Source organism: Esox lucius, chromosome 1 (genome assembly GCF_011004845.1).
Source record: "Esox lucius isolate fEsoLuc1 chromosome 1, fEsoLuc1.pri, whole genome shotgun sequence".
Taxonomy (NCBI): domain Eukaryota; kingdom Metazoa; phylum Chordata; class Actinopteri; order Esociformes; family Esocidae; genus Esox; species Esox lucius.
In genome coordinates, this window is record NC_047569.1 from 23692083 (window position 1) to 23710728 (window position 18646).

At 42.6% G+C, this 18646-nt stretch overlaps 1 protein-coding gene across 14 annotated transcripts in view; it reads right to left on the reverse strand.

Moving 5' to 3' along the window:
- The window catches only part of mecom (MDS1 and EVI1 complex locus), a 163957-nt gene that overhangs the window by 32440 nt on the left and 112871 nt on the right, over positions 1-18646 (reverse strand). Inside the window, exon 1 of one of the 14 annotated variants that reach the window (XM_010893660.5) lies at positions 729-1462. The exons of the other annotated variants lie outside the window; for them this stretch is intronic. The gene's annotated coding sequence lies outside the window, so the exon portion shown is untranslated. Of the gene's footprint in view, positions 1-728; positions 1463-18646 lie in introns of those variants that run through there. 14 annotated transcript variants of the gene reach the window in all.

An 18646-nucleotide genomic window follows, 5' to 3' on the forward strand; every position in this document is an offset into this window, starting at 1 on the left:
TGAATAAAAAAATATGTTTTACAAAAGAAAAAAAAAACTTATGAAACTGTCTATCTCTCAGGCCAGAAGTTCGATGCCGTCTAAACAAGTCAGACTCCCCACACACAAAGCCAAAAATAACAATAAAAAAATGACAAAATAAATATATATTTTTGGTCTGGACAACCCTAAAAATAAGATCTGCAGCACACGTGTCAATAGTATGGATAATGTTTATTCACTTACTAAATACAATTTTTTTTATGAATCTGCAAGAAATGTACAATTACGTACATTTTCTATTAACACAATTATTATTATTGTTTCATAAAAACACACTTCGCCGATAATATAAAAACAGTTATAAATATTTAAATACAGGATATATTTTGCATACTACTGACACAGTAAACTTTTTTCAGAAACAAATCAATGGCAGGAAATGGTAAGTGATAGGAGGTAGCCTATATGAAGACGGAGCAGTCATTGTTGTGATCCATAGGCCTTACTGAATAACGGTTAAGGTTACAAATCAATGTGTGTGTTGCCCTAACCTTTTAATAAATATTTACGTGGGATAAGCTCATAAACGTATTGACTCACGCTGTAAAAATGGAAGTCAATAATTCGACAGTTCGTTGTTATTTAGAGCTCATATAGGTTACGATGAATACAATTATAACATTGATGGAAAAGAACATGTCAGAATGTTCGTAATAAAAAAGAAATAAAAGTAATCAGTTCCTTACCGTGGTAACTCCTTTACACACTTGGTGCTTCTAGAAAATGTCTGCAAATACGAGGTATGCAGAGATAAAGAAAAAGTCGTTTGATTAAAAACTCCAATATCTTGTTTTAAAAATAACTGCAAATATTGGAAGATGTTTCGGCTATTTATTTTTGCTCCATGTGTAGGTTGTCCTGTTTTCCTGAAAACGCCATGGGATTTTACAGTGTATTTTCCCTTTCTCCGAGCCACAAGACGTTTGCTCCTCTCTCTCACTTATTGTCATGTAGACACCGGCATAATCCCTGGATACAATTAACTTGGTTCAAGTTGAGCCTGTCAGCGCGAGTCCGTCCCGTCCTCTCCTCTCTCTCTGAACCTCCACTGTTCCCAGGTGTCCGGGCAGCGGAGCGCGCGACGATTCAACTTTTTCCTTTCTCTCTTCCTCCCGGCGCGTGATAGTGAGATGGAAGGATCGCCCACCTACTTGCGCGTCCCGTACTGTGTGATGTGTGTGTTTCTGTTTCACGGACTGTCTCTTAAAGAGGATCTTGCTCGCCCATCCATAGAGAGCAATGCAAAACGGGCTATCCTGCCTGTCCGCATTCGGAAGTTGAGCGGTGCTACCCGCAGTAAATTCTAAAGTGACAGGGGCCCGGTGGAAAGGCGAGGTCAGAGAGAGGTCGCGATGTGCTTCTATGGGATTGACTACATGCACACACCAGCCCAATTTGCCTTGGCTTTGATGAAACCACCAAATAATCGTGTAATCATCCGCATTTCACTAGTTTTTCCAGGAGCAAAGTGCGTCTCATTCCAAACCCTTGTTGAGGTACAACATGCTGTTATGATATACCTCATGAATCATTACAGTGACTGCTACGAATATTGAATATTTCATATCATATTTCATGGAATATAAAGAGCAGCCAGTCATTTTAATGAAATTAAGCCAAATCAATTGTCCAAGTGAAAACAATAACTTATTGGATTCTCGTTTGCTATTAAAGCACCTGCTTTACTAGACATACAGTGCATGCACCCCACCGACCTGTCTCGCGCTCGGTGGCATGGGATGCAAGTCACCAGCATGCCATCATTCTGCATGGGTTTGCCACACACATTTAATACACATGAACATGCCAATACAATTTATAGATTTTTACATTTTATTTTGCTAAAGGTGTTCTGGCGATTCATGCAAGGCCTAACACCTTTCTTAACTGTTGCAACAATTTTGTTTAGCATGTTTTTAGGTTTTTGAAAAGTGTAATAATTGTATTGGCTAAACTCAATCTGTTTTTCTAAATGGTATGACCTACTCCTATGTATTTGTTATAATTAAATACATTTTAAAAATAACATTTCTGAAACCACAAGTAGACTAAACTTCGTTATGCACCGAAAGCATGAACATCATTTTATAATGCTCTTCGAAAGGTGAGGGGTAGATGCGAAGAGATGATGATGAATATGTCTTAGTGAGGCTGCTATCTGTGACATTGACCTTCTATCCCAGATAATGCCCATTGTTTAATGAAATCGCAGAGCAAATGTGCAGGAAGGACAGGAAAAATCATGTGTAAATAAGGTGGACCTCGCCAGAGATTCCCATAGTCCACACTGCTTGAGAACCCAAAAGAGCCCCCGGTCCGCCGCTCATTGATTTCCTGCCTTTCCTCGACTTGTCCATTGTTGGAAGCCTTTTTAATTTAGCCATAAATTGGGAAAGCTAAAGCTATGAGCTGTTCTATTTTCTTCCTGTCAGGATGAGGGATTTGTTTTATGATGCATTGTGTATTAAATACAAGTAATCTGGGAAAGTGATTGCCCGGGCCTCTCCGGGTCTGATCATGGATTCTGATAGAGACCCGAGGTCTTTTTGAAAAGGAGGAAACGTTCGTGGATAAACAAGGGTTTTGTGGTATCACTACCGGACCCAATGACCGGGGTAAATAGGGGTACATGTACATAGGCGCACAGGCAGTCTAAGGTATCCCAACATGTACTTCTCTCACCAGCCAGGAGATGGCGTTCTTAACTGAACAAACTTTTGCATGACATTAGTTGCCATTCAATCCGTTCTTCAATACCAAATAGAACAATTTTGATAGGTGTTTACTTTAGTGGAAAATGTAATAGGCTTTATATTCGAGGACAGCCTAAACTCGAGTTGTGAGCCTTCCATACAAAACGAATATTCCAGCGTGTGTGCTTATATCTCCTGAGAAAAGCGTATCATTCATGCAGGGAGAGGCTGCGTTATTGAGATGGGGGTCATTGCTTTCTCGTCCGCGGAATTGCAGCACACAACATCGCCTGCTTCAAATTGCTAGATGGGACATGAAAGATTCAGTTATATTGGCCAGGAATATAGTATAATCACCTGAACGACCTACAATAGTCTAAAACTCCGATCCTCAATGAGTGAGAGGATTGAAATGCATTTTTAAAAGACTTGTTCATTTGTTACAGCCCCCATGCAGAATGGGTTTAAACTGCTTAATTTATGTTTATTTGAGAAACTCACAATATAGGCCTCCTCCTTTTATGTTACACTGGGCATAAGTATAGATTAAATAGCTTTGCTTTATCATAAGAAACCCCAAGCCTATGTCAATATGATTAGCCTATAGCACACTAAAAGTGTGTAATGGCTGTTTATCAACAGATTACAAACCAACATGCCTGCTTGAGGCAATTTTGATTTGTCCTATTTTACGCCATACATGTTTCATTCTGATTTGGGTGACACGTCTGCAACATCAGGATAATGTTTTAGTACACTGACTTAAAAGTGCTGTGAAATTCCTCAAGGGATTTCATGCTTATTTGTTTTTATTTGTTGTTTGTTTAAGCAACTCAATTACTTGGGAAAATGTTCTCAGTTTAAGTCTTGGACAACTGTGACGAAAATAATTACTAAATGCACACATCAGTTCCACTTTAATATAGTATCAGATAATATGGGGGTAACTTGGGGCTTTTGTAAACAAACAAAAAAATATATATTTTAGTTTTAATGGATTTCAGCGGCCTATTTACCTCCACAATAAGTATGCAGTATATTTTAATATATCTTGTTCCGATTACTTGTCCATCTAGACTCGGCATGCATATGAGCATATGAGAGCATTACAGCACCACGAGCGAGCCCTGTGGTGGGGATTCCCGGACCGGGTGGGTGCAAACTGGCTCTGCAAGGGAGTTATCCCTAACGCCCGCGGACTAGAAGCCGGGCTGCAGTCTCTCTATGGAAACACTGTATAAGGTGCATTCCAACACATCCTCCAGGAGAGGGGGAAAAAATAGAAGAAAAAGAAAATATCGCAGCCAAATCCACATGAAATAGTTTAACCATTCAAAATGAGAGACCTCCCATTGACACTGGCGAAAAGCTGCATTAAGCCTCCATCAAGTGTCTACAAACAGGCCCCCATGACAATTTATATTAAGTATGGAGCGATTCAATCAAGTGGTAACAACTTATTTAAAAACTAAAAATATTTTATCAAATAAATGTTTTTCCAACACCAGGGTTTTGGCCTGTAAAATGTTGATTTTATCGGAATAAAAAAAACAACAACAGATGATGTGACTATTGATAACGACTTCATGTTGAAATTATGTTTCTTGTGAACATTTTACTACACAAAAACCACCTGCCATGTTGTTTATACTGTATCATAATAGTTTACAATACACTACAAGTGAAGATATTCAGATTAGTAAAACATCCACTGTTTAGACCAATAGTAAACCATATCTGGAATATATTGATTTGAGAGTTTAAGTCACTGAAGAAAGTGTGCTGTATACTATCTCTCTCACCAAACACTCCTACCCCTTAACCCTTAAAACATTTTTTAGGGGAGTCTCCTTGCGGACCAATTACCATTAAAAGAGAGAAGAGGAAATGAAAGTGGAAAAATGTAAATACAAAATTTCCTTGGTCTGGAAGTAGGCCCGTTGCGAGCGCGTGTTAATCTCCACCTTGGTAATTTGGTTCTCCGAGAGAAGACAGAAGCCCCGTTGCTGTGCCCTGCACTTCATAAATCACAGCTTTATGTGGACAAGGTCAGCGGCCCCCTGGCTCAGTCGGCCCCTCCAAGCGATGCAGCGCGCCCGCTATGTTTACCCTGCCGCCCGGGGCTCTCAGGACCAGACCAGCTCACTTCTAATTACTTTGGATTATTTTCATTTGCCGGGGTCAGCCAGGCATTCCAGGAGAGGGATGATTTCCTACAAATTCTGGCCTTTGAGCACTAGGCCATGCGTGTTTTCCGAATTAGTACCCCATCATTTTGGCACTGTCTGGTCTATCTTAGCCCCCCCGCAACAACTCCAGTGACAGCTCTGCTCTGCAGCGGGCAATGCTTCTATCCCAAGAACAGTCGATTTTAGAGCAGCAGACTGGAGACACACGAAGAGAAACATACATAAAAGGCTGACAGAAAAAAACCTACAAAATAGCAATGTAAATGTAATAAACGGGGAATTAGGAACATGCTTTTGATCCCCGTTTCTTTTAAATCTAGGCCTATCAACACACAAGGCATATACATAGGCTTTAGCAACAACTGTATGCTAAACCTCAGAGTGTACATTTAATAAAATGATAAAGTTGTCAGGTATGTTATGGGATGCATGATCTTGATTTGTCTCAGTTTGTAAATAAATTGAACGACATGTGAAATTGCTTACGGTTCAATTGCTTTTATTACTATTCCATTGAGATATAATCTTAAAGGAACTGTGTGAATGAGATATATTGTCTCCTGTTGCTGAAATGAAGTTAATTGCATTGACAGCAGGAATTACTAGACGTGACTCGAGCGTTAAAATAAGGTATTGGCCAAACATGACCAATAGCCTGAGGTACAATGTAGGCTACTATTCAAACTGTAGACAGGGTGGGAGAAGGATGCAAATGAAAAAAATCAGAAAGTGTAGCGAGTATTTGAAAACATACACGCAGCTGACTTTTGTAGCAACCAAGCGTGTGCCCCTACTCTCAAGAGCAGCCGGAGGAATGCGCTGTCGCGAACTGGTGGTGGTGGTGGTGGGGGGGGTACCCGGCAGCGAGAGGTCCTACAGGCTGCATCAAACAGACACGTCCTTCGCAGCGTCTCAACACACTGGCCACACTGTATGTGGACCACGGGGTGCGATAAAGTCGCACTAGAGTCAAAGGTAAAGTTTTGAAAACATAAATTCAGCGTAGGAGAGCGCGTATATACACATGGGACCTACTGGAAAGTAAAACAATCATAGCCAGCCAGCCAGCCCCACCCGGCCGGATAAAGCCAGATAATTAGAGCATTGCTGCAGGGTGAACAAATTGCTTCTTAAACGCTGGTAGATATCATCTTTAAAAGACCCCCTTTATGTAAGGAAAGATGGAATGGAACACACTACTTTAGATCAGAGGCGCGGGTGTCGCACATTCATTACATTTATTGAGCTGTCCAGCCTGGTTTGAAGTGGAGATCACTTGAGACAGGGTCTGCTTGCTTTTCATACACCGTGACAAATTAAAAGGCTAATATTGAATGTTTCCGGTATGTGAAATGCCATTACATAATTTGTCTGAAGAAGCATGTCACTCTCTCTCCAAGAGACCTCACCTAACACCATTCACCCAATCCTAAAAACTGCCCCTCATGTCACCTTATCCAAGCCATATGGTCTGGATTAAGATATCTAAAGTAACAAATATCACAGCACCTCGTAAATAATAATTATGGTTACCCAGAAGTAAAATTGTCCTGCAAAAATCTTTCAGTTTTGCACAACCTAAAAAAACATTTTAACTTCAGTATTTATGTTTCAGACTGTTGGAGTGGATGTGAAGCTTTTCATCAGTTTCACAAAGATGGATACAAAGCTGTGTTCAGATTCAACCAGGACACCAAACACCTCATCATGGAACAAACACAGGAAGGTTGATTCCAACAAGGCTTTCCATGAATTGGAAAATTACTCATGTCTTTAAGTGTTTATTTTTTTTGATATGTTAGTTCTGCTCAGTCGTTTTGTGAGAAAATGAAATATTATCTAATAAACCAAGGCATTCTGCCTCCAAATAATAACAAAAAAAAGTCAGTGGACATTCATTTTTGAGGGGAAGTATGTCCTTTAAATACACCCTCATTAAAGTTAAGAGGAAATTGCATCTGCACACAACATCAACCCAAAGTAACAACTTCAAAAACGTCAGAAAAAGCCAACAAACCCCTTAACCCTCTAGCATAGGACATGGAGCAATTCCTATTTAAGGCTTCAATGGCTTCCAGTGGCATCAAAGAGGTCCATAAATTAGGCCAGGGTTATATTTAACCAAACTCTATGCTGGGTATAGGGAACGTGGTGAAGCTTTGCTGTGCTGCTGCCATTCAGACTAACACTGTCATTATATGGCTAAGACATAGCTTCCTGTTAGAATTCACACTCAGACACACACACACACACACACGTGCGCACACATAAAGAGTAGAACATTTTCTTAAACATCCGATTTTGCTAGCATACCAAAAAAAAAAACATCCTGGGACTTAGACGATAATGTCACATATGCACTATTCTCCTGTTTCCCCCCAAACAATCCAAAGTTGTACATATGATGTGTATTCATGCAGGTCTATCCTGCACACCAAGACAGTGTAATCACACCCCAGCACATTGGAGCCGTCCGACTTGATGGAGTCATCAGACATGGCGCGTCAATACTCAAGGTTTATTCAATTCCATACCAATCATTCTGGTGTCATACACTTTTGGGTTAGTATTGGAACTGGCGGCCAGGGCCAGGGCCAGATAAATCAGCTTTTATGATGGGTTGTTATGGTTTTTACGGTGCTGGGCTGTGAAGGACTGATTTGGGGATCAATCACAGGTGGTGTCTGCTGGCAGGGCGTGCTGGGGATCGATGGTGGATCTGGGGCCTGCAGTGATGGAGGACTGCTGGACTATGACCAGACCATCTCTCCATCCCTCCCTCTTTCCCTCCTTTCATCCCTCCATCCATCCCTGCACAACTGAAGGAACACAACACCAACCGATATCATCACCCCCCCCTCGCTTGCAATTCACTTCTTTATCTGGATGGCACCTCTGAAAATTATATTGTCACACAACATTTAACAAAGACAAAGTCCAATGCACAGGGCCTAAGCTGGATAAAAGCAAGAAAATACCTTTAAGAAAAGACATGCACCTGGGAGCAATCAAGGCTGGTATTCACAATCACTTATCATTTTTCCAATTACACTATTTACAGTAGTGAGTGCATTTTTGTGCGAGCCCCCCGTGGGAACAGAAACCACAACCCTGACGTTTTCAAGCGTTATGCTCTACCAACTGGGTTACATGGGACATCATCTCTGAGCAGAAGTACTGACCAAGGATATTCACAATAATTTCTCAAGGTGCTGATCTGGGATCTGTTTAGATCATAACGAATACTTTTATATTTAGTACAAAGAAGACAGTGCCTCATTTCCTAAAGTGGTAGCATTGGAATTATATGTAAGAACCAATATGTCTTTAGTAGCTAAGTCACACTTAAAATACATTTCTATGAGTGATCCTCGTCAGTTAGTATATTGTTACATGCTATTTTGCCCTTCCACACCACTTTATTTACAGAAGATCACTACTGAAAATGGAATTAAGATGTTTAAGCTATATGTCAATCCCAGACTTCAACATCTGATATTTCAGAATATTGGGTAGCCTGTCAAATGTACACCAACAGCACCATTTCTCACAGCTGTGTATGAATGCTTAATTTGAGTATTTGTCCAACAAAAGTTAAAATCCTTTACACAGGCAATATGCTTTATACATTAGAGGAGCATATCCAGTCACTATTACCATATATTGTGGCTTTCTGTATCCCTCCTTCAGATAACTTCACTCCTGAACCAAGAGCACTCACTCTTCAGCCTTCTTTGGACAACCTTACTCACTCTCGAGCGTCCTTTAGACAACTTTATCCCTACAACAACAGCACTTGTTATTTTGTGTCCTACGGATGGCTGAACCCCTTCTCCAAAAGCATTCACTCTCCAGCCCCAGTTAAAAAAATAAATTGTCCACTATACATATGTTGTTTGCTGATGAGGCCTTCTAAAAGTTGTTTAGCAACACTGACAGTTCAGTGCCAGCGAAATGTCAGTTTATTGATTATAGAGCCTGCCGCTACTTTCCAGACAATTTCCCGTTCCAGCCAATCGCTTTCTACGAGGCGGGCTTTCCTCCTTGGTTTATTTTGTGAATGTGCATTTTACCTTGATGAAAGGCCTATATATATAGCATAAGTACAGGAGCTAAATTTGCTTACTATAAAAATTATAATGGCAGCTAGAGAGCAGGATGACAAACTGCCAATTCCTCCCTTGTCTACTACGGCATACACTACGAAAACTGCAAAGAAGCGAAAGAAGACTTAGACTAGCTCCCTATAGCTAGAAACCAGGAACTCTAAGCTAATGTTATCAAGGCTAACAATAACACTGAACTCTGAGTTAGAGCTTTTTTGGAACAGGTAATTCTATTCATATCGGAACTTCATTCTCAATTGGGCATTGGTGCGTAACCGCTTCATGACCGGTGAGTAATTGCAAAATACTGTAATTGTTTATTTTACTGAAAATATTCTGCACTGTGCAACTTTAACTACAGTGCAAATGGGCAAAGTTTATAACGTCGTAATAAATTAAAACAAATGTTATGTTTGGCATGTCTATTTCCAATGTACTGAACCGTGACTTAAAATTGTCGGTACGTACCAAACCGTGACTTCAGTGTACCGTTACACCCCTACTGGCTGAGCATATGGAACCCTTGTCTTCTCCTGGATGTCAAAAATTATAGAAAAATCATAATTGATAGCATTTAACACGTCATGATAGTTCACATACCTATAGTTATAAGGTATGTGAATTGTTGTGGCTTCAATTGTTGTGGCTTCATTTAATATGATGAATTTAGAGAATTCGAAGTTTGAATTTCACTACATGGAGAAAGGGCAGGCTGCCTCATCTGAACTGCTACCCAGCCAATTAGCCAATTCTAGTGAATTTTATCATCAGATAGCTAACTTTCAATAAGCTAGTAATCAGGATGTAATCACATTAAAAACACAATAATTTGTAGAAAATCATGACAGCAGAGGGTGGAAGATCTGCTTTCCAGGTGAGTGTATTTCAAAAGGCAGGTCACTATCTCCAAACCACTCCCTGGAGGGGAGGAAATATTAAGGACAGAGCCTTAATAGCAACATAATATTCAGTGCCGTCTAATTTCAGTGTGATGAAGAATGTTTAGATTTTCCTGTCCTCAGGCTGTGACTGCCTTTTGTAGATAAACAGAGAGAGGTGTAGACAAATGTCCCAAGATGGAGACTAATGCTGGATCCTATGGATGGGATTTGAAGTGTACAGTGGATATAAAAAGTCTACACACTCCTGTTAAAATGCCAGGTTTGTGTGATGTAAAAGAATGAGACAAAGATAAATCATGTCAGAACTTGTTCCACCTTTAATGTTCTATTTAACATGAGTTTGAATGTTATTGGTTAATTCTGAACACAGCCACATCCCCAGTTATAAGAGGGTGTGCACACTTAAGCAACCAGGTTATTGTAAGGTTTTTATTTTTCATTTTCCCCCCTCGAAGATTTCAGTTTGTTTTTCAATTGAATTGTTAAAATTATAGGTCAGATTAAAAGAGGAAAAAGTTCTGACATGATTTATCTTTGTCTCATTCTTTGACATCACAAACACCTGGCATTTTAACAGGGGTGTGTAGACTTTTTATATCCACTGTACATTTTTAAAGATCTGGAGCCCCAGGTCCTCTGGCCTGTCCCATGCGTTTCTGCTCATTCCCCAGGGCATCCACTGTTTCCTCTACAAGGTTTAGTGTAGGTATCTCTGTCAATGTTCTATCAATACCGGATGTAGAGATACACAAACACAATCACTTTCCTGGGGTTTGACTCACTGCTTGGACTAGCTCATTCTATGTTATGTTGTGTGCCTCTGTTGGATAACTGTTTTTGTATTCAGGGTCCTCAAGGTAAAAGTCAAACTCTTCTTCAACACCGTCCATCCACAGCGACCCCGCCATGTCCCATTTCCCCTCATGGTCTCAGGAATGCTGTCTCCTTTAGGCTGTGAGAGTCTTGACTGCACCGTTGACAGACGTGTGTCTGGAAGCTCCATGAGGAAACTCATATTGTCCAAATATCGCCGGAGATGGGGGGGGGGTGGTATTGTCAGCATGGATTTCCTTGACTCATGGCATGTAAGCAAGGCATGCTGTGCACCTGCAAGCTAAATGAAGTTGTCAGTGAGTGTGATTTGCACACACTGCTCTGACTGACTTCCTGGTTAGATGTGCAGTGTGGAAAAAGTAGAATATCTTGGCGAGCACACCTAAAACTACATATTCTGATGCTCCTGAGTATTTTAAATATTCTACTAAAATATAAGGTTTCCAAAGTTTTTCAGAAGATGCACAAGGAATGTTGTCCAAGCTTCAAGGCAAAGCTGGTTCCATAGTAGGGATATCAGGACAGAGTTGTGACTGGAGCTGCCCTCCTGTAGGGGTGAGAGACCAGAGTTGGCAGTACAAAGAACTCTGGTAGGAATGTATGGTTTGAGAATGGCCTTAAGGTTTAACACCAGACAGACTGGGGTGTTGCAGAGGTTTAATGGCACACAACATAAAGTATCGGAGCTCACTCTACTGATAAAGGGTAGAGATCACTCTACTGATACAGAAACACACACACGCACAAACAGGCAGGCACGCATGCGCACACACACGCAAGGACATACTGTTCTTACACACTTAACATGTCCCTTAACGGTCAGACGTCTGCTTCCTCTGTGCTGTCAGCGGGGGCCGACTGAAACAAAAGACGCAGGGAGAGAGGCAACATCGCTTTTCAGTTAGAGGAAGTTGGTCCTGATTATTCTGTAGAAGCATTCCACCCAGCTGCTGCCACCAGGCCTCAAACTAGCCTGACTCCTCCCTCCTACTCTTCTGTTAAGGTCTTACAGTCAGATTCTACTGGACCCTACCAAAGTCACAGACAAAAACCAAACACACACCTACAACAATGCATTTACAAAATAACAGTTAAAAAGGAAAGATACAGATTTCATACACACACACTCATGCTCATTCACACACACATGCATAATATGTCCTCCAGACTCCAGACAGAACACGTCTCCTTTGGCCCTGAGCAGAGTCTCTTCCTCAGACCCTCAGCTCGCTATCCCTGACTAATGTCTTCACTCCTGCTGTTTATAACAAGTCAGGATAGTCATAATCAAGAGTGCAAGAGTATGTACACACCGAGAACATCCTGATAGAAGGCAACATATTCAATTTCTGTTTGTTTGACAGGCATGCTGTGTCTCTCTCTCACATCGACAGGAAGACCCCCATCCATTAACCCAGGGGTTGCAACCCTAACAGCATTCCCTCTGGCGGTGCTCAAGTGCTAACAGATATTTAGTAAATGAAGAGTCTCTTCAGCAAAGGGAGAAAAACAAGCTTCTTAAACACAGGAGGTTGCAGTTTGATTTGCTGTCAGCCTGTGTTTATGATGCAATCCGGACCGGCTCGTGTTGATGATGTAACTAGGACTGTTCCAGGACTGTGTACATTCTAGACAGAGATGGCCCACATGTTTCAACCAGGTGCTCAAGATCTTCACAGCTGCTTACAAAAGACAGATAGTGTATGTGTGAGAGATGTTTAGTGGATACGGAGGGGATTGATAGGAGTGTTTACATGACGAAACTTCAAAGCCTTCCTATTGCCTGTGTGGAGATTTTACACCCGTCCTCACCTATCCTCATCCACCCACACCCATCCATACCCATCCTCACCCAGCCATACTCATCCTAACCCATCCACACCCACCCTCACCCATCATCACCCATCCTCACCTAGCCACGCCCACCCTCACCCATCCATACCCATCCTCACCCAGCCATACTCATCCTCACCCATCCTCACCCATCATAACCCATCCTCACCCAGCCACGCCCATCCTCACCCAGTCACACTAATCCTCACCCATCCACACCCATCCTCACCCATCATCACCCATCCTCACCCAGCCACGCCCATTCTCACCCAGTCACACTAATCCTCACCCATCCACACCCACCCTCACCCATCATCACCCATCCACACCCAGCCACGCTCATCCTCACCCAGCCATGCCCATCCTCACACATCTATCAACACCCATCCTCACACATCCATCCAGACCCATCCTCGCACATCCATCCAGACCCATCCTCACACATACCTACAGGCTGATCCTCACACATCCATCCAGACCCATCCTCACACATCCACCCAGACCCATCCTCACACATCCATACAGACCCATCCTAACTCATCCATCCAGATTCATCCTCACACATCCACACAGACCCATCCTCACTCATCCATCCAGATTCATCCTCACACATCCATACAAACCCATCCTCACACATACATCCACACCCACCTACACCCATCCTCATTAATCCACTACTGTAGCCACATTCATCCTCACCCAGCCACTCTAATCCTAGTCTTGGGAGGCAACACCTCCAATCTCGTCAGGCCTCCTTGGAGGTCTGGAAACTATTGGATTTTCAAAAACTTCCCTCACAGGTTGGTTGAAGGCGGGCTTAGTGTGGTATCACTATATCTTCGAACTGGATAGAACACATTTCCTGAAAGTTTTTAGTTTCTACCTTAGTTGCAACATCAGAAAAGAAGCAGAGGAAAAATAGAGGAAAAATAGAATTTGGTTCTGGAGGAACTGTGCTCTATTCATAACATCAAGTCAATAAAGCTATTTTAACTTCTCTGCTTAAATGCTGTTCTGAAAAAAAGAGATGATTTGGTGTGCCTTCCTTCAGGCTATGGTGAAAGTTTAATTCATCAAGCATGGCCGACAGTCTGCAATTTATTGAAATACAAAATGGACAGGTAAATGATACTAGTGGTTTCTCCTCTGATTTAAATAACTGAGGATCAGATTCGTGTTCTGAACACAAACTGAATCGCAGCAGCACACGCAGGTCAAACGAGGTAGAGGACGAGAACATTTGTTAGGCAAAAATCTTTTGGTACATCTGGAGGTTGAGACTGCTGCGCAACCTCTTTTGGTTCAGAGTTTAGAATGAGCTTTTTCCCGTCACAAAACCACTAATTCTTCATATCTCATACACACTTCTTTTATATTATAGCAGATGATTGTGACAGGAGCCACATACCGCATTAGAAAGCCCATCATTCAGTGTTACCGGTCCTGTTATGTCTTCTAACGCAAGTGTGTAGTCCAGTCGCAATAACGATGATTTACCTAGGAAAGGCTTGTTTATTTCTCAAAGATTGATATGGTTCACCACAAACTACATACACCCACAGATTTCAATAGGGTTTTATTTAGCAATTTTGATGCCATTTTCACTTAGCACTGAAGGCAATATTCTTGTGAGCACCTGTATGAGCCACTCCCAAGCAATTCATTGGGTTAACGGGTTTTGAGAAATTACTGACAAAAACGTTTTTTCCCACCCCTTCGCCACAAAAACCCTATAGGTATTCCCTGGGCCTAGTGCCAACCTATGCCTGGTTTAAGAAGTTACTAAAATACACACCTAACAACACTCATCCTCACCCAGCCAACAGCACTAAAGGCCAGAGTGTCTCCTCTCGCTCTTCCTCTCCAACCACTGGCCAGGCCCTCTCATGCACTTTCTCGCTTTCTCTCCCTCTGAAGGGTGATTATTGTCATCTTAGCTGGAGAAAGAAACACTAACTGTGAAGTGTAAAACACTGCGGGGGGAGGAAGAGAGGGGGTGAGGCGGCTCAGGCCCCCAGGGTAGGTAGTGGGTGAGTACCGGGCTGGAGATCAGGGCCGCTAGAGAGGGAGGGAGAAGCTGGGGAGGGCCCTAGTGTAATCTTGGTTCTGAATAGACGGGGGCTCTTAATAGAATCCCTTCGTCCGGCTGCCACTGAGAGAAACAAGAGCCGTAATGGATGGGCTCGGCTCTAGCTCCCCCCCCCCCACACTCCCCACGCCACCCCCCGTGACCCCTGCATTGGTCAGAAGTAAGAGCTAAATAAGCATTGTAGCCCCGGGTCTGATTGAATGGGGAGGGAGGGAGGTGGACGGGGGGGCTGGAGGGGTGTGGGGGGTATAGGGAGCCCAGCCGCGCTGATAGACCAATTTCCCAGTACTGCGAGCAGCTAGGTCTTGATTGATGAGGGCCGGCGCTGGTGAGAGGAGGCCCATCACATGCGATCACATAAATACTTATTCAGCTCGAATTCTCCCTGACAAGCCTTGCGACAGCTTTGTGCTGTCACAGATATCATTGGAGGGAAAACGCTCCATTAATCATGTGTAATTAACTTTTTAAGGCGGTTCCGCTGGTAACCAGTGCCGACCCAATACCAAATCCCAGCGTCTTAACGAGGGTTGGGGGAACTGGAGGGGACTGGACTGGGACCCATATTAAAAGCAGAGGCAGTTTCTTCGCCCAAGTCGCTCCGTTTGTAAAGGAAACAGCTTCATTAGTATTGGTTTAGGCTCTAATGGGCCCAATACAAAAGCCACTCCCTCTCTCTCACAAGCTCTCTCACCAGTCATACGGTTCAATATCCTATGGCTGATAGTTTTGGACTTATGTCCAGAGCTGGGGCCGTCTGAGTGGACGTTTGGACTGAACAACCGGAACCCTTTATATCCACTTCAGTGGAAGGGTGGACAACAAGCCCCCTAATCTCCTCCAGGAGGACCAACACAGCACACCAAGAGTCCCTCGAGGTTGAAACTGGACCGGGAGCCCTTTGTTTCAAACCAGCAGTCCACATGATCAAGTTGTCTAATATTCTCAACAAAAACCCCTAAACCTCCCATCCACTCCACCCTATTTAGCAACAGACCCCAAAGTGCCAACCCCCTAACACCCCCCTCCACCAACCTCATTTGCATTCCATCCATCCGTCCGTCCCTACCCACTCTGCTCCGCCCGACCCCCGTCTGTATGTGTTGGTTAGCTGGTGTCGGTTATACGTGTGAAGTGACCAGCTGGAATGGGAGGTGACAGGGACACGGGTTGTTTGGGAATAGGACTGAATTTCAACTATGGTCGCTCCTCAGTCAGGTTCCCTGCTAATGTCTCCCATGTTTCCTTAGTCTTACCAGGAGACTGAGGTGAGGACCTATCAGTGCTGCTCTTCATCTGTAACAGCATAGTGAGGGGGACCACTATGGCAGCTAGGGAAAGGGTTGTGTGTGTGTGGGTGGCACTTTGCATTACAATACTTCCGAGTACCAAAAACCCTGCATGGATAGTAAAACTAGGAGAATATTCTGGGGACATTTTGAATAAGTTACAATTACGGTAAGTGTCAGAAGAACATTATAATGATGATTAGGTGTTAGTGCTTAGGGGTCAGGCCCAGGCATAGGACTTAGGGTTAGGTTTTGAGGATAGGGAAAATAGGATTTTGAATGGAAATTTAAAGATGCAGTGTGGGATACATATTTTTTTGAAACGTTGCATTTTGGTCTGGATGTGTAATATGTTGTTTATATGTGCATAGTCTGTAAACAGATTAGAGCATATCCCACTTATCATTGAAAATGCAGGTTTGAAAATGAGTGGTTTTCATGACATGTGAGGCACATATTGGTCCATACATGAGATAACACGATTCGAGGGCCTGCTTTGGCTCAACAGATCCACTTTTACAACCAGTGGCCAGAACTTTGTGGAATGCATATTTATAGTACAACTTTTAATGTGAATGTGTGCGTGGCTAGTTTCAGATCCAAATTCCTTGCTCATCTTCCGTCACCCTCTCACAGTCATTTCCATTTCCCTTGTTAGTTGCCAACTCCCTGGTTACCATGGCGAGACCTGACTTATATCCTGTCTGTTAATGAGCTGTAAGGTCTCTGGCACTCTATGCAAGCATCCACCCCAAGAGAAATATCCGCTATCCTGGGGAAATGGATACAAATTGCACTTTTGGACCATAAAGTGATAATCCACACCCATAAATAGAAATCATGAAATCACTAATATTTTTGGGGAAAGCCTATGTTCCATAAGCGGGTAAAATTGTGTAGCAATGCGTCCTAGATACAATCAACAAAATAACTTTTGGGGTAGATATTAATAAGGCTACTCGTTGTTTGAAAAGTTTGTTCTCATTTGTGGTAACAGCAAGCATGAGTTGTTTAGCATAGTATAACCTTCTGGGATAAGAACATATCTAGTGATAACATATTCCCTGGCACGTAGCATTGTCATTGACAGTGTTATCTACAACATTATGCAGGTTGAACTGTAGCCTGAATAAATTCACTCCCATCATAATGTTTTCTTCACGGACAAAAGGCACATGGCTAGATCAGGTTTCACAAATTTAAATAGACCTGAAATCACTAGTTATTAGGCTTTAAAACAAAACACCCTTAAGATATATTAGATTGTGACTACTATGATGTTTGGCTTATTGTTGGCATGATGAGGTTATATTTGGAGACCAATGCAAACTAGGGTTGTAACTGTTTTAAAATCTCTAAACCACATTTGCTTTTCTTCATATCTTAGAACTACTGTAGAAATGTTACAAAACTATCACTAACATGTCCCAATAATGTAAAAAAATAAAAAGCTAATGTTATATTGCTACATCTAAATCCACTAGTGAACTATAAAATTGCTTGTTATTTATCATCAATTCTGATTACATATGCTGTATTGACCCAAAACAAACTCTGCATGATCTTTTGCAGTGAGCAAAAACATGATGGTTGTTGTGATTGTTCTAACTCAATTTGGCAAGTGGAACCTAAGAAAGTAACAACTTATAGGGTACTGACCCAACGAGTAACTCAGTCAGGTTGACTTGCTCAGCCTGGCCATAGATCTGCCTAGGAGCCACAGCACCAACAAACAGAAGCGTCAACAATGACTATGCTGTTGACATTGGAGGGTTTGTAGCAGCCTGAAGCTCTACCAGTGAAGGAGGAAAACCAGTGAACCGCCAGGAAGTGGGGCAACAGCTAAAGCTGACCGACAGAAAGACAGACAGATGCACACATAAACTCAAACCACATACACACTTCTGACAACACACATGACACACAGACACACAGACACACACACAGTAGGAGTAGGACTGTTATCTGACATCTAGGAAGTAGGAGACAGGTGGCTGGACCACACACAGGAGGAGAGAAGAGGAGATAGAGAGAGAGAGAGAGGGGTCAAGCATGCTCAATCAGCTCAGATTGACTTATATGAGAGAGAAAGACGGGGATGAGGTTAGAGTGAGACAGAAAGAGAGAGAAAGAGCAAAGGGGTAGAAGTGAGAGAGAGAAAGAGAGAGGGAGGAGGTACATTAAGCTCTAGGGTCAGTAAGGCTGGCCGAATCTTCTCCTCTGTGTGTATTGATAAGTGTATTTTTCTGCTAAACACAACACAGTAGTCACTCTCTCTGGACTGGTTCACACTCAGACTGTGCCACCGAAACAGTAGGGATTGGACAAGACCCGTGGGACTTTGTTCTGCTTAGATTACAGCTGTGTGTGCACTAGCGCTAAGGGCAGGTAGGGTACTTGCTTAGTCGTCTCAGGTGTGTGAGTTTCTGTATGTGTGGATGAAGAAGGCCAATAGAAAACTGTCCACTTATTTAGCAGGACTTGGAACCTGGACAGAGTGTCCATACCTGAATGACCTGTGCAACTGGACCACAGGGGAGCTCGGATAGAAACAGATTGAGACACGTAGTTGGAGCCAGTGGCTACCTCTGATACAATTGTGTTGGACCACTGTGGGATCGACTTCGGTACCACTGGATGGAACACCTCAGACCACATGGAGCGCAACA